Source organism: Neopelma chrysocephalum, unplaced genomic scaffold, assembly GCF_003984885.1.
Source record: "Neopelma chrysocephalum unplaced genomic scaffold, ASM398488v2 Primary Assembly neopelma1_22, whole genome shotgun sequence".
NCBI lineage: Eukaryota > Metazoa > Chordata > Aves > Passeriformes > Pipridae > Neopelma > Neopelma chrysocephalum.
Window position 1 is genome coordinate 7,072,498 of NW_020897689.1, and position 17,623 is coordinate 7,090,120.

A 17,623-nucleotide genomic window follows, 5' to 3' on the forward strand; every position below is an offset into this window, starting at 1 on the left:
CTTCTACATTTGTGCTAAAATATTTGGATTTTCTTTTAATGGGAAGCCTTCATAAATTATTAAATCACACTTGATCAAGTTAATAAAGTTAATAACTACCAGCAGGAAAAATGCTATTTTCTGTGTAAGATTTATTCTTGAGCACCCTAGACAATTCATATCCCTGTTCCACCTTTGTTTTTGTTAACTTTATTCAAACTTTTATTTTGAGACTATTTTAATAAGTAAAATGTGTGTGTGTGTGTGCACGCATGTGTGTATGTGCCAACACACAGAAGCACCTGATCTGTCCCTTTTTCACACAAAAATATTTGTATGTAGTTATGTATTTAGAAGCATACAAAGGTCTGCTCAGTTTTTGCTTTTGGCACTGTAATTAAGGTAGAAGGATTCAGATATGCTATAATGCTGAACATTCAAAATTTAACATTAGAGTTCCTGGTTCATCTACAACAGGATGGATACTGTGTTTATGGAGTTCATTCTTGACCTTACCTGAGTAAGTACTTTAAGTTAAAGTATGAGATGCACCTAGAGGGGTAATACATTGAGTTTAATAGGAAGACAGTTAATAACCTTTTTTCATCCTCATGCACTATCAATCATGGCTGTCACCAGTCTGCTGAATCAAAGCAAAAGTGTTCTTCACAGATGACTGATTAGAAACGCAAAATCACAAGATCCATCTTCATGGTCACTTTTATTATAGTCATTTTTAAACTGACAGCAACCTGCTCAGTTTCAGCAGACTGGGCATCACAAATAGTGTCACTCAGTGCAGCTAAGCATGAGAAGATGTTGGCTGGATTATACTTAAAAATAATTAGGCCCAAAGCCTTTTGTGGAAGCAATAAAAAGGATTTTTGTAGTTCCAGCCCATCTTTTCAACACCAGCAGTAGCCTATGTTTTTACAGTGGGTTACTATTGGAAAATATTTTCATCCTTTCAGTTCGAGTGAATTAATCAGTTTTAGATGGCCCTTAGATACTTTTTAAAAACAATATCTTTGTTGGTAATGTGACCTGTGAGTTTTGATAGAACCACTCTTAAGCAGACGCTTAACATTGCTCCTGCTATTTGTATAGTGCAGTGATGAACTGTTGGTTTCCAGCCTTCTGAGGAATATTGCAAAAGCTAATTACCTTGTTAACTAGATTAGTTTCAATAACATTGTCTCCTGTTCAAATAAGCTAGAGAACAGTTCAACAGTTTAAGGTTATTTATAAATTAAATGGGCTCCAGCAAATTCAAAATCAAAATGGTATAAGTGAGAGGGAGAGAAAAGAAGGAACACTGACACTGCAAGTTGTGCTCTGTTCTGGTGTGCTTCTGAAATGCGGTGAAATGTAGTATAAGAAAAGGTATTCAATAATGTTGAAAAATCAAAGCTTGTTTGTGTGGAGTTTTTTTTGTTGGTTTGGTTTGGGTTTTTTGGAAATATAAATTGCATAAATTGCTATTGACTCTAAAGGGTGTTTTTCCTGTGTGAAAATTGTAGGATTGGTTCCTTAATGTAGATAAAATCCTTTCCCTCTACTTAATGCTGCTTAACATGGCTAAGAAAATAATACATTCTAATTTGGAATTTTGATTCAAGGACTGATGGAGTGAGGAGACAACCAAGACTAATTTTTAAATTAGGTGGAAGATAAATAGGCCTCCCTCAAAACTCTTCAAAATCTTTCCCCCTTTTTAAAATTTAAATTTCACTTCATCTTGTGAACACAAACATATTGCACCAGCTGAACATCGTTTTAGAATTATCTTTAGAATGGCAGTGAAATGGTGCATCTGGTTTGCCACTTAACTTTAACTCCCAAAAGGTAAGCTTATTAGTAAGCCTGATTTGTGGAGCTGTGATTTCTTTAATATGGCTCAAAGGACTCTAAGCACTGTATATCTAAAACTTTCATTTAAAACACATTTGGTAACTGCAAGCGACTTCAGTGGGCTGTAGTATTGGAACTTTCTTGCTGTGCCCCTTATAGTGCCCCTTCCCATCCTTCTCTCTCAAACTGGAGGGCAGGACTTTGGTCAAGGAGGGCTCTTCCAAAAGGGAATGTTCTTCATTTCCACTATACTATAAACACAGACACAAAGACACACACTCAGTAGTGATGAAACATGATATATACAAGTATGCAAACACAAAGAACATGCTACATACATGTTTTTAAAACTATATAACATGAACTGGCACACAATCACCGGTTCCTGGATAGCTATACTGAAACACGTATCCCAAGCTAGTCACGTCGGGAGAACATCTTTATTTAAACTATCTTCAATAGTTTTATAATATTTCCATGTACTACGTAAACAACTGTGAGACTAAAGGAAGAGAATGCGAAGCAAAGTAGGCAGTTTTGTGTCCAGTTTAGATTCACATGTTCAGTAAACAGCTTGATTCTTCTCTTCCCCCCAGTTAATGCTTATCTTAAGGATATAATTAGCATGCCCATGTAGAGACTCCATGTTTGTTAAAGTTCTTTTAACATGCATCTCTATTTTCTGATGAAAAATTGATACACTAATGCTGACTGACATCTGTCTAAAAATCAGAGGCTAAGTGTGTCTGAATTTAAATTTCTGAGCATTAATCAAAAGCTAATCAAGCAGAGAAACTAGTAATGTCTACTGATAAATAACACAATCATATTTTAATCACGTTGCTTTTGGGGGGAAGACAGTGTTATTCAATTAATATTATTTCCCCAATAGATATTTTTAATAGTATATTCTCAACATAAATGGCTAAAGAAAGGTGACTGTAAATTATTTGTGTGCACCTTTGTGTGTAGTAAGGACCTATTGTAAAGAAATCCTGAGATCTGCAAGTATAAATATTTGCATTAAAGAATGAAATGAATATATTTTTTGGGCTAAAAGTGCTTTCTAGTTTCAGGTAGAAAAGTTGTTCTTTCTCCTAAATATTAAATAATAATAATCTACTTCCTAGGTGTTTTTTTTTTCAAACCCAGTTACCATTTTAAGACAGTATGGAAAAAAGAGATCACTATAGCTTAACTTAAGCACATAGTAAATCCATCTGTCTCTAAAAATGAGCATAAATAAGAAATTTTGTGGGTTTTTTCCTGTCACAATGAAAGGAGACACAGGTAATAATCATTAAAATATTTTTATTGCCTTAAGGAAACAGCTACATCAACCTGGCTTTGTAAATGTTGAGAATGCACATGTTGTTTTACTCTATATGCTATATCTTCCCCCAAATGTGTTGCTTCCCCCAAATAAGTGTGTTCTTATTTCCTTTGTCACTACACTTGCTTATCCAGAATATTCATTACATATAACACAGAGTTAACTTTAAAAGACCAGAATTTTTAGAAATAAACTTTGAATTAACTATATTTCCAACTACAATTCTATCTATCAATCCTTAAAAGACATGACTGAAGTAAATACTAACATACTATAAAGGAAATGTTACAGTAGAACTATTATAACATATTTAAGTACTGAATGCATATAAATATTTTGTAAGATTTCCCAAGAGATAGTTTATATAATAAATAAGTAAAAGATTTGCATCTACTTCAGTAATTACTAATGTAATTGTAGGAAAATAATAGTTAATGGGTGGGTACATGCACAGAAGACAGCAGCTGAAGGACAGTGTAACTTTTATTTTAAATAAACAGATCTACTCAAGTAAATAGACCAAACAGTATCTGAAAGATTTCTCTTTCCGAGTGGACTTATTATAAACATATTTAGACCCATGAAAATAGCCCTCGAATCCTTCAACAGCAAAAGCAGAGCAGCAGAAAAGAACACTAGGAATTCCCATACCACACCTGCCTTTATGCTGCCTGAATATGCAGCTTTTTCTGTCCTCACTGCCTTTTTTTTCCCTTTGGTTTCTGAAATGTTCCTTGTAGAGGAAGGGGAAAGTGTTTCTATGAGCATCAGTTTGAGAGTGGGAGAGAGTGTGTGTGCATATGAAGATGTATCAGGAAGGCTAGCCTGGTCGTCTTTAGCATCTCTCACCTACCTTGGGTTCAGAACCTCAGCTACCACTCACTGAGCTTTAAAGGGAAAAGAGCAGGGAGCAGAGGTCATGCAAAATGCTTCTAGCTTCTGTATTCAAATTACCAACATTTTGAATAAAGTTTATTGTCTGATACCAATATTCCCAGTGGCTAATTAGGTAGGTAATTTTTACCTTCTCTCAAAGGCATTTAGACGTGTATTGGTAAGTCCAGAGGACTTTCATCAGGACTGAAAAAGGATTCTGCATTTTTCTCTTTGCATTTTCTAGAATATTGATCACATACCATGAGGTGGGGATTTCTGTTTTGTTGTCTCATTTTTGGTCTTTTTTTTTTGTCTTTTTACTCCCAGACCTCTTTTTTTTTTCTTTTTTTCTACCTCCTGCAAGAGATAATAGCCACGGATCCTTGCAGGTTGTCTATGCATTTACACTTTATAAAAACAACATGTTAGAAGAAAGGTGTAAATATTTCTTTGCCAAATACAGCCAAACCAATTATTTTTCTTCCAACAATGCCTATTTTTATCCTGCTGCTGAAGGATGCACATGGAAACTTTAGTATAAACACTATGGATATGCTAAATACAGTAAAACAAGTGCATCTAATACAGACCAAAAATAAGAGAAGAGCTATCTTATTTCTCAAGTGACATATTCAGGCATAAGCACATATACTCTTTTTTCCTTCTATCTTTTATCTGTAGACTAAATCATAGTATAGATCATAGTCTGGTAGGCTAAAAGGAAAAGATTATTTTCATATAAATGTCCAACTAGGATTTTAGAGCACTTCTGTGGAATGCAAAAGGGGTAAAAAGTTCCCCAAATTTCCTTGAGTAGTTTAAGTACTACAGTAGGGATTTTTTTTAAAATATTTGATCTTTCTTTGTAGCTTGTATTCTAACTTAACTATATTTAGGCCCTGTTTTCATTTTTGTAAAGCACTAGATTTTCCTTCTTTGTATGCTGTTTTCCCATAGTGCATCTTAGTTTAATTCATTCTTAGCAAAAGAAACACCCAGGTTCAATCTGGAGACCTCCTTCCAACATAATTTAGCTAGACCTTTTCTTAGTAAAGGTTTTCTGGTTTTCATTTTCACTTCATATTCTCAAATAAAAGATCCTTTGTTGTCTACCATTTGATTGGACTTAATGAAAAACACTCCATTTTAACTTAACAGTATTTCCCTTTGAATTTATTATATTTAAGAACACTGTCAAAAATCAAGCATTTAATCTCAGGTTTTTATACTTAAAATTATATTACTATCATATGGTTCAATGAGGTGATGTAGAAAGTATATTGAATAGATTTCAAAAAGAAAAGTGAAAAACTACCCTCATTTTAATATGAAACTAAATACTATAGCTAATGTGCAGATTGGGTATGGTAGTTGACTTTAAAGACTAATAAGTGACAGGGTGCCAACAGCTGAATTGTGCAGTATTGACTAAATGAGGTTCACTGATTTGTATTGAGGCTAATATCTTCTTTAAACAATTCCGTGTAAATTGTGCGTATAAAGTCATTGGAAGCTATTTCTCAGGACAGCCTCGCTGGCTAGCTACCTGCTGGAGTGAGGAAGATAATCAATAGAAAGAAATAGAGTTGAGCATGAGACTAGGAAGCTTCAGAGCAGTTAGTGCTGATAAAAGTAGATGATGTCAATATTTGGGAATAACACAACTCTAGGATAACAGACAAAAGAGAAGTGCATATGTTGTAGAGTGTTCAAACAGGGGCAGAATTAATGCATAAGTGGCAGATGTTGCCCCAGGCTGCAAAAAGACATTATTTATTCCAGGTATTGTTAAATTCCTAGCGATACACCACTGCTCAATATAGTATATTAAAATTATATCTAGCAATGAGAGAGGTGGAATACCTTTTACATGAGTAGAAATTCTGAGATATAAAGAAGCTGATGCACTCTATTGACGCAGAGAATTTTCCATGCGTCTCCTTGACCTCGTAAGAAAGAGCCTCTGTCAGAAATGAATCCTGCAAAAATAGTGTTCAGTGTTCTCTAATTAAATGAATATTTAGAGCTAATATTTAAAAGACTAACAAAACTAAAATGGAATGGCATAGTCTGGTAGAAATCAATTCTTTGCTTGTAAAGATGTTGACATCCTTGAGTCCACCCTCTTTCCCCACCACCCCCCTGCTTTTATTTTTGTGTTTAAAGATTATTGAAGCAAAAAATTCCCAGCGCTCATTCAGATTTATAATATGGTGAATGTTTTTAGCCATGGTGTCTTTATTGGTAGTGAAGTATTGGTATATTTTTGCTAATTTAATACTAGAAATCAGTTTTCCTCTTGCTGTCAGGCGATGAATTTTTGTTCTTCTATGCTGATCTCTCTGTTGATGTATTATGACATAGTCTGTCAACATGAACAGATATGTGAAAGGGAGATTGGGTGACTGAGACATGCAACCTGAATATGGCTCCTCTTCAATTTTAAACATATTATCATGTTTAGATGCAGTCAGTAGAAATGTAGGATTATTTTTCTCTAAAGAAAGCTATTATTTTGATATAATTTAAGCAAAAGGAAAACAGGTGGACTATGACAAGGTCCTGAAAGCAGAATGAATGAGGTAACTCTAAAACATATGCATGTAAGCTTAAAAAGCTTTCACTTCTAAGTTAATAGCCCTTTAAAACTAGCATTTGCAAAGCACAAAAGTTTTTGTGTAAGAAGAACCAATCCAGGCTTATCTGATTATTAAATATTGCTATCTTTTCTTAAAAAAAATTAAATCATTCCACAAGCTTTATATGGTTTTGTTGTCACAGATGTTTTTATTGTTTGGTGTTAGATATCTGGATTACATCAAGTAGGTGATTACTATGTCAGCTAAAAAGGTCAAGTTCCATACTCTTTATTTCAAACCATCATAAAGAAACCTTTCTGTAATGACACACACGTCTATACTGTAGATCTCTCCCTACTCATTTTTGAAAAAAGCTTCTGTCTGACATATGGCTTAACAAGAAAGAATTTCATATTTTGATAGTTAATACAGTGTCAATATTCATGCTCAAGAGAAATACCTGTGTACTGAAATAATTAACTTCTTCAAAGCAAATTCCGTATTAAAATATCAGATTTTATCATTAAACATATAATTTATACCAATAAAAGTTGTTATTATTAGAGTGATGTGCCATTTTTCAGGTTGCTATTCTTTAGTTGTCATACATAGCATCATTCCATCCTAAAATTACAAGAATGTATAAGGTTCCTGTTTAATACTTAACTCTAAAGAAATCTTCATTTCAAATAAGCATGCATTTTGATTTGGGACATAGTCAAAAATCTTTAAAGATATATACATAAACTAATTTGTTAATCTCGTGCCACTTTTAGCATTTGTCACACATATAGACCAGGAAATTGGCTCCATCTCATTCTAGCTCTGTGTTGAATTAAAAACCTCTACTGCAAAGAAGAGCATGATATGGGGAAAGAATAAATTTAGTTCTTTCCTTAGTAATGCACATATATTTCCATACATTTCACATCCTAAGGGAGCCTGTGAACGCATTCAATAAATACAAAACTGTAATTCCAGGAAAAGGGAATTTTTGTATTATAAGTTTCACATAGTACTTTATTCTTAAAAGATCTGAAATTACAAGTGTCATTAAGTTTTTATTCTTTTACAAAATACAGGATATAAAAAAAAGAAGACATTGAGTCTAGGATCATTGGTATTTCTGAGGATATTAGGTGATTTCAAACAAAAAAATATATATTCAACAATGGCACTTGAAAATTAAGAAAATTTAGCCATGTCCAGCCCAACTAGTTCTACCTTACTTATACTAAAATCAAAATCATATATGTAAGCATTTATACCGAACAATTGCCTATCTTCACCTTATATATTAAGGTCAGCAAAAAGAGCAGTTTATGAATAAAGGGCAATAATAAAGAGGTAGCCTTTAAACATGATTAGTTGGTGTCTATTAAAGATGTGTTAAAATGAAATATATACTTCAGGTGAAGGAAATTACTAACTCCTTCTAGGATGATAGACTTGCTATATGTGTATTTCACTATACCTTTAAAATATTTGTGAATTTGACTGCATTCTGAGGAGACAGAGCAACGTGGTAGATTTATGAGTGTCTGACGGAAACAGGGCTAGGAAAGATTATGGCATACTTGTTTAGAAAAACTGAGAACTGAAGGTTCCTGATTTACACTGACATATATCTAGATGAAACTATAGTTTGCAAATTGCCTAGAGGAGCTATCTTTTATTAAGTGTTTGATGGGTACAGAAATGTACATATTTATTCTATAACAGTCTAGGAATACCAAAGCAATATTTGTAAATGCAATTTTAATGGTTTTAGCTTTTCTTAAATATTTTCATTTTTATGGTCACATTGCCCAACCCTGTGCTGAGTGCCCATGCCTACTGAACAAGCCATATGGTTAGAGAAGTTTTGTTTTGTTCTTTTGAATTCTTGGGATACAGGTATGCTGAAATGCTCTCTGCACTGCAGGACTAGGAGAGGTCAAACTGCATCTTAGGCACTTTTTACCTTTTCCAACAGATTACCAGCATATTTGACCCGTTCTGCATCTTAAGTTAAAATTCCCAAATTCACAATTAATGCATTTCCAAAGGCTTTCAACTTTGCTACTACATTGCGATACCATTACATATGTTTAGTTTGAAATTAGACAAGGAGTAACAGATAAATATGAAGTTTTACCAAGCACTGTAATATGTTTTGCAAAGAAAACCTGAAAGACTGGGAAGTTTTCTACTCAGGTCAGCTTTCCCTGTTTTATTCCAACTGATACAAGGTAGATGGCTTGTCTAGGAGGAGGGGGCAGGGGGCAGGCTGGCTTTGCGTTATTATTTTTGGTACACTAACTTCCTCTTTCTTTAGGAGCTGTTACTTTTTAATCTTATTTTAAATCATTATTATCATACTGAAAATCTGTATTAGTCACTACAATTCTACTTTCATAATTCATATTTTATTAATGCAATTAAAATTGGTATTTACTGATGCTTCAGGAACAAAATTATGAATTTAATATCAATTTAACAATGGATCACGTTATGCGTTCTAGTTCTGTCAGCATATTTTCAAGCCAGGTGAATGCATTATACAAATATTAGGCAATATTTTACATAATAATCTACCTATTAGGTGGGAAGTTTTGTTGGGCTTGTACATACAGTTGGTCACCAATTATATATAATTTTTTTTTTTGTCCACAGTAGATGTGGAAACAGGACTAAAATATCAGCCCTTTTAAATATTCCACTGGCTTCTAATAAGACATAATAAACAATATCTGTTAGTGTAAGCTTTTGGTCAGCAACAGAGAAAATAAAATTTATGATCAGACAACTATTTACACTTTCATTATGAATATGTGTTCACTGCATTGATAACCTGAACAAAACCTTTGTGTTATAGCATCATATGAAGAGTTGTACATCTGTGATAAGCAACACGCACTGACCCATTCTCATCAGTAACTTGCATAGTTTTCCTAAGTCATTAACTTATCAGATCTGGGCAGGGATGCCTGGATTTTTCTGGATGTTTGGATAGCACCTAGCATAATATAATGTGTACTAGAATATAAGGAAATAATTGGCACTTGTTAGTTATAAGCAGCACTTGTTAGCGTAGCCTTTCTAGCATGCCAACAAGCAATTAACCTCAGCATCAGTCAATCACCTTTTCCTAGTTAACTCGCATTACACTTTGAGGGCAGCTGCCATCTTCTTGTGGAAAAATACATGTAACTATGCCCCTGACTGTCACACGAGTTTTAGACCAGTATAAGTTTATTCTGTCCAAAAGAGTTAGAGCTTTCTACACAGTACAGTAATCAAGAAAATTATTTTTCTTCCATGACTATAAATTAGGAGTAAGTGCACCTAATTCATTGGAATTACATCTGTTTAAAACAGTGGCACTGAAATTGGAATCAATCTTTTCTTTATGTATCTGAGAGGTGAAAGTGTAGTACTGTACATAAGTCAATCAAAGTAATGATGTTGCTTAGCAATGTAAATGCAAAAGAGTAGATTGCTGATGCCAAGAAATTTGCACCCACATATTGCACCTGTCAGTGAAAGGGAGGTTGCATTGCAACTGGAGTGCAGTGTGGAATTAATGCCCTAATTAGAGACTTCTTTATCTCCATTAGATATGCCTGACAAGACAATACGGTGAAGTTATTTATCAGCTCATCATTGCTATGGGTGGCAGGAATAGCTGGTTTTGTTCTTTTTTGCTCTTTTTCTTTGTTTGGTTGGGTTTTTCTTAAGACACTGTAGATATTTTCAACCCATTTTTGATAGGAAGAGATGACCAGAAGAGAGTTTATGTGTGTTATTTGTGTAGAATAAATGGGTTGATGGTGGGTTAATAAAACTGGGTTTTTCCCATTTCCTTACATGTATGAGTGATTTTCATAGAAGAAAGGTATGGAAGAACTGAACTGTGATTTAAAGCACATCATTTTATTTCAATAGCAGGAAGCAACTTCCATAAATGACAACTTTTTTTCTTTTGATAACTTCAATGAAATACAGAGATGACACCTGTATGAAGCATTATTTTTAGAAAGAGGGACTGGGACACTTCTTCTCCCCTGACTATTGAAATGACATATAAATATCATTTCTTTTACTTTTTCTGTGAGTTTTGTGACTTGTGCCTTGGTGTGTGACTGCGATGTGCATTTTTTGTTGACAGATGTGAATAAGGTATAGAGAGTACTAAATAAATGTGTGCCAGGTCTGGATAGGTAGCAATATGCAGGATAACTCAGAGGAAAACAAAAAAAACCAAACAAACAAAGAAACAAAGTAAAAAAAAAATTGATTCACTGTAAACTTATTTTTTCCTGGTTGGTCCATTAGGGAATAAACAGACCAACATGGAATATTTTTCCAGTGAGTGATGAAAACAAAAGAAGGAGAACGTTAGACCTGTAAGGTATTTTAATACTGCTCTTAGGAGTTTTACATATTCAATTTTGAAAAAATAAACCTTTCAGTTATGAGTTGAAGTCTATCCAGCTCAGGTAGAGAAAACCATAGAACAGGAGTTTCTTTCTTGTTTTATAGAATTTTAGCTATTATTGCTTAACATCCTCCATGTTTTGCTGACAGAAATTCTTTGGGGAATGTTTAATGAATGGACTTTTTAGTGAATTTCTTTGGGTTATTCTTTTCAAGTAGTCATTGTGGAAATCATCTTGAGGCATATTCAGAACTTAAGTCACTTATACGCTGTATTAAGTCTCCCTGTAAAGTCCTTACTACCAGTTGGGGATTACCTTAGTGACGTTAGTCACTTTGCAAAATAAAATCATCGATTGGTGAAACAGTCCTATGAAAGCAAAATATAACTAAGTTTAATTTGAATCTTGATAATATGTTTTCTTCTAACTGTATCTGTGGTAGTTATGACTACAATTTTCATCTTGCCACAAGCTTATGACCACTTTTCTTGGTACTAGACTTTACATTCACAGAAGAACCCCTGGTCCCTTTGCCAAGTTACTATTTAAATTAGTCAGGTACAGCCTGATCAAGTTGAGTTAGGATGTGGCTTCACGAGCAGCTTCACTGGCAGCTCTGGAGAAGCAGTAACCTCCACCTGGGGTGTGACGTTTAGCTGGAACAGACTGAAACTTCTTCCTTTGGTGGCTAGCACAGTTATGGTCAGAAAGCATAGTCAAGCTATGCTTATATGAAATAACGCCTCATGCCAATGCAAAAATACATGAAAATACAGTACTTACTGCAGAATCATGATACAAATTTTTATTTTTAGATGTTATGTAAACTTCGTGGTGCAACTGTGTTAGAGCAGGAAGCTATATGAAGCTCGTTTTTGGGTGTAACTATTACATGCCTGAGGAGAGCAAAATGTTTTGGGCTATATTTCTGCTTAAACAATTAAGCAAACTAATGGAAAAGGTCTTGAAAGGAAACTGGGTTATTTGTATTAAAATATTTTTCAGTAGTCTGATAATTATGTAAGAACATGACGAAACTTGAGAGGAAGTAGAACCATGTGAAGGAGAAGGCAGTGTCCTCACTGGTAAAGATGAGGTGAGAAAATGCTACATTTTGGTATAAAACATGCTTTCTGGTAGTATTTCTTCTGAAATCAGCATTATGAAGCAGACCTATGTTAGTTATGTTAGTTTACATTAGTTATGTAGACTCATAATGCAAAATTTTAGTGTGTTAAGAGCTTGGTGAATTTGTTAACTTTGTTTTTTAACTGGTACTTTTACTGATATTTAAAATGATAGATACAGAGAGACTAGGATAGTTCTTTCTTTGTTTTGCCTAAATAACCGTCATATTGCCTTTTTGCCCAGGGAGTTGAAGAATGGTCTTGGCCATTTAACTTAACGTATCTTCAGTATGTCCATGTAGTACAACACATTTTTGCCTTTTGATTATTAAGACCTCCCATATAAATCCATTTTAAATGGTGACTTAAGAAATGCATCCTTGTAAATAAACATGAATTTGTAGCTTCAGTCATCACCGATGATTAAAATACCTGGTTGCATAACATAAAATGGTACTAATTATTCAGTTTAAGTGCTGTATTCTGATTTGTTTTTGTGCTTAAACACGTTTTCTTTTTCTAGGTATCTTTTTAATGCTGAAATGGACACAGTAATTGTGAACCATGTGGTAAGGAGTTCTTTCTAAAATATGCAGTAACGTATTTACTGGAATTTAACAGCCTGAGTACTTCAAAGCTTCTCTTGCCTGTAATCATGTGAACAAACCTTGCAAGTCATTTTGCCAGCTCGAGATTTGTCAGAGCACTAACACAGCGCTGAAGCAGCCCCTGCCACCAGGCAAGGTACAGAAAGGAAATGGTGACCTGCAACGGGATGAGAGACCTCGCTTACCAGGATTGGCTCACGGTTATGCTTCTGGCAACTGACATTTCCATTTTGCTCAAAGCTTCGACATCGTGTCATCAGACAAAGCCCCATGAGTGGTGGCAGAGCAAACTCTAGCCTTCATTTTCAAGTTTGAAGAGAAAAAATTATTTACATGTCTAAATCCCAGAACCTGCTGTTCAGAGGTCACCCTTTGTTGCCCGCTGCTATAAGCCATTAAGGCTTCCAAAAGCTCTAAAAGAAATGGGACATGGTTTGGGGCAGAAAAATCTAACTGTTTTAAATTTGTTTAAATTCTATTTCATTGTGTCATCTGAATTTGTCCTACTAGAGGAACCTGGAAGATGGAATGTTTCTGTCTTTCCTTACAATGGATGATAGCTTAAAGGGACCGTCAGAGCTTGCAAGACAAATCTTTGATCCTCCTCAAGATTGTTATAAACTGAAGGAGAATAGCTTTTAATTCTTTAGGACTTCAGACTATTTTTTAAGGAAAATTATTGATTCATGCAATGAATTTTACTGTTTTATCACACTTCCAAGTCAGTATTTATATATCCTTTTGGTTATGAAAATAGGCAGATGTTTTACTATGTGTTCTAATATTGCACTGGGCTTTGGTTCTCTTTCCTTTCTTGTTTTAGACATGTTTTCCTGAATGAGACCCTTGAATTTAATGACAATTAGTACAGTTTCCAGAAATTTATTTTCATCTCTAAGAATCTATGTACCAAGTGTGGAAATGTGAATGTTAAGGGGGAGCACAAGTAACGACTTTTTTTTTCCATTCACAGAGGAAACGCTAAGACATCAAGGTTATTCAAGTAGCCTGGAAAGTTACTATTTTTCCAAACTGCAAAAAGATCTCAGAAATAATAAGGATAACATTAAAACAAAAATCTAGAGAAATTGTTTAATTTTCTTAAAAAAAATTGGAACTTGGAAAAAAAAAAGGCATTTCACAGTGAAGAAAATCCTCAGGCAGAGTTCAGGCAGAGTTGTTAGACACTGTGTTTAGGGTTGCCTGAAAGAATCATTCCAGGGGCTGTTCTTTGCTGCTACTGCAGAAGTGTGTTGGGCATTTAATCTGTCTTAGTTGCCGTATCTGCAAATAGAAGATAATAATGCCCACTTCTGTCTAGTGCTGTGCAGTCTCTAGAAGTTTCACAGCAAGAGAAAAGTGTTTCATAGTGTATGTGAAATTGCCCGTTGGACCTTTTATTTTAAAATAAAAGTTTGGGCTACAGATCCTGAAAGAGTGGGTTCCCTAAGGCATTGTAGCTAAAGTTTAGGTGGGGTGTTTTTTGGTTTTGCTTTTTTTTTTTATTTAAGGTGTTTAATAGACTGATTTTTGGCATCATCTCTGAAGCATGCAGGTCTCTGGAGACTGATAGAAATTAGGGTTGCTGTGAATAAAAACGCCTTCTTTAGAAGATCCCATTATCAACAGAATTCTGTTATCCTCACAAAAATGTACTTGACATTAGCATGGCCCATGTTTTGCATTTTGACTACTAAACTTTCAGGGACATCATTGTCTAGCTAACATCTTAAATGCTATAGCTTTCCCATTAGATAAGCAGGCTGATTTCATTAGTATTTCTTGAAAGAACGAGGCAAAAAAAAAAAGACTTGGATTGTTGTGAATGTCTTGTAGAGAATTTTGGTGGCAGAACTGTTGCCCTATGGCTGTACATATTTTATGCTACAGGAAAGGAAATTAATGGAATTTGTAGAAAACCTATATAAATGTAAAATGCAACAAGCAAACAGTCTTTCCACAGCTTATACAGGCAGTACTGATCATGTCTACTTTAACAAGAGGCAAGGAGTACGCTCAGGATAGTGTCTCCTGGCTCCTACTCCATGTTGCCAGCCTTTAGTCCTGCTCAAGACTGTGCTGTTGGGTCTGCCAACAGCCTGGATTGCTTACCCTGTGTGTTTTAGAAACAGGAAATCTAAGGGCTGTCCTAGGACGTGTGACATTGCCAGATCTAATGGCTGTCCTAGGATGTGTGAAAGGATGTGCCAGCAAGTTGAGTGGCTGGTTGTCACCACAAAGCTATGCAAGGGGACTGTGAAGAAGATTTCTCTTCTCACATATCCTAAGCTACATCCTAGGCTTGACACAGAGTGTAGCTTTATGCTCCTGTAACCAGTGTTGAAATGTGTTCTGGCCCAGAACAAGGGCCCCAGTTTATAAGGCTGGAGACATAAAACCCAATAATTTGATTCTTGTTTAAAACTTTCAGCATTTAGGGTAGGAAAGACGATTAACCAGTCAAATCCAGAACTAAAATGTTTTATCAGAACATCAAAATTTGGAATGCAAATTAGGAATTTTTCTTTTTAGATTATCAGTGAAGTGACAATAGTGTCTGTTACCTGCAGTTTTGCCAGTGGTAGGTGCCAGCTCACAGGTTGAAGAGCATATATGTGAAATGCTTGTCATATCACTGACACACTCTCACGAGATGCCACCAAAGTGATTTTGCTCTACTGCAAAATAAGAAACCTTAATTACTATATGATAAAAAGAGATGTGTTGTACTTGTTGGTAAATTAAAGATTAAAATAGAGATTAACCTTTGATAATAATCTTTCATTTGTTATCTGTCTTTAATTAAACTCAGAGTGGTTTAAATATATAGGAGCATCTCTCGGGCTCATGTTTTAGTTGTGAAAATGACTAATTTGTGTATGTTGTTATTTAAAGTTACTTTAATTGCAGTACTTCCATAAGTTCAAGAAGGAGAATTTCATTCCATCTGGTGATTACTTATTTATTTTCACTAATCATACAGTCAAAACCCAACAAATTAAAAAAATAGTTACTGAAAACTTGATTGAACATAATAGAAAATATGTAGAAAATACAAATAATATGTGACTAAATGCGTCCATATGGAGCCTGAAAATTTCAACACACTTCAAAAAATTAATGAAGAAAACAGATAGGGAGCTACAAATGCAGTGATTTCCCCAAGAAGCCTATATTTCCTACTATTTCAACTGGTTTATAGATCAAGAGTAGACATACATAAACTGCTTTTGAAGCTATTTACTTTTTTTTTTTAAAATTTGTGTGTTATGTGTACTTACTGAGATTGAAGCTGTTTACTTTCACTCCACTGTGAATCTGTAGCCCAAGTTAAGTATTCAGGAGACCTAGTAGGTATGTTAATTTAGTGATCAAAAATGTTTCCAGTTGGTCGTATTAGGTCCAGCAGTAAAACATTTTCAGACTTAAGGAGATACGTGACTCACCTAAGGAAGAGGTATGTTAAACCATTTACAGGTTGGTCACTTTCCAAATGATGAGTCCTATCATTCTGATACCTTTAAAATCCACTAAGGTGACTAGCAGAGAATTACTCAGGAGCCTCTCTAAATCAACAGCAAGCCTACAAATGTACCTCTCTGTAGCATGGAATGACCTCTTTGTCTCTTGTCCTAGACATGGAAGCCATTTTGTAGTCTTAATAATTTGGTTTACCTCTAATACGCTAAAATTCAGAGGGATTTATACTGGTACAATATATGAGATTACATCAGAAAAAAGTGGCTTTGGTGCATCGTTACGGACAGTCAGACTACATAAACAACAGGTTGCAAAACTATTCTTTTAGAACTTCAGTGGTATGTGAATGTGCACATGTGCACAGCAGATCACAAGTTATTGCAGTAGAGGCAGTTTCTGCTTCTGCTATATATTTTCTCAACTGATATGCTCTTTTTATTTTTTTTTTGAAGTTGTCATATGGTATAACACTTTTACTAGTTGACTCCTCCTACTTTTCTTCAAACCACATCCTGATTTTTGGCCTCAGAAACCAAACACATGCACAGCTTGCAGAACAACACATGATATTGTTTCTGTATAACATCATACCAGCTGGGATATAAATTCTTACAGACAATTTTATGTGAATGAAAAATACCTACATAAAGACATTTTCCATAGTTATGCAATACATACCACAGTAGAGCACATGGTCTAGAGCCAGAGATCTTCACATAGAATTATAACAAAAGCCCCAAATCAGGCCACAGATCTTCAGACAATGTAATTTTGAAGAGATCATTCTAATTTCTCACTCTTTTATTTCTTCCTTTTTCTATTCTGTTTTGGATTTCTGAAATCCAACCTCAGCTAGTTTGTGGGCATGTTGAAGACCCTTAAATTTTATCAATTTCATTTATTTGGTGTCAAGTCCAATAAAATTGTTATTTAACTGAGGAAAAGATAATTTATGGTGAAATTTTAACTGGTACCATGATTTGAAAACATGCCAATAGGCAGAATTAATTGTTTTCAGGGAATTTATTTCAACATTCATTTTCATTAGTAGAAAAGTGTTTTATTCCTGATTTTTCAGTGTTCAACTTTCAGAATGTTGGGGTTTTTTAATTTTGGGGGATGGTGGTTGTTACATTATTCTCCCTTCAGAATGCTCAGCCCTCCTTTTTGATAATCAAACAGATCAAGTTTATATTTTCACAGTAAATAATTTTCTTCTGCTCTCAAATTAATTTTAAATGTAATTTTGTGAACTCTCCATTTTTTTCCCACCATTCTCATTAAAATATGGACAGCAGATCTGTGGGAATTATTCCAACCGTTGCATCAGGATTCAAGGCTTACATTAGCTCTGTTCATGCAACTTCAC

The 17,623-nt window shown here is 34.5% G+C and overlaps 1 long non-coding RNA gene across 1 annotated transcript in view; it reads left to right on the forward strand.

Annotated features, from left to right (window-relative positions):
• Positions 1-17,400, forward strand: part of LOC113971507 — a 30,459-nt gene extending 13,059 nt beyond the window's left edge. The window contains exons 2-3 of the long non-coding RNA XR_003535584.1: positions 12,045-12,135; positions 12,690-17,400. This is a non-coding gene — a long non-coding RNA (uncharacterized LOC113971507). The remainder of the gene's footprint in view (positions 1-12,044; positions 12,136-12,689) is intronic.
• Positions 17,401-17,623: the final 223 nt, after the last annotated feature.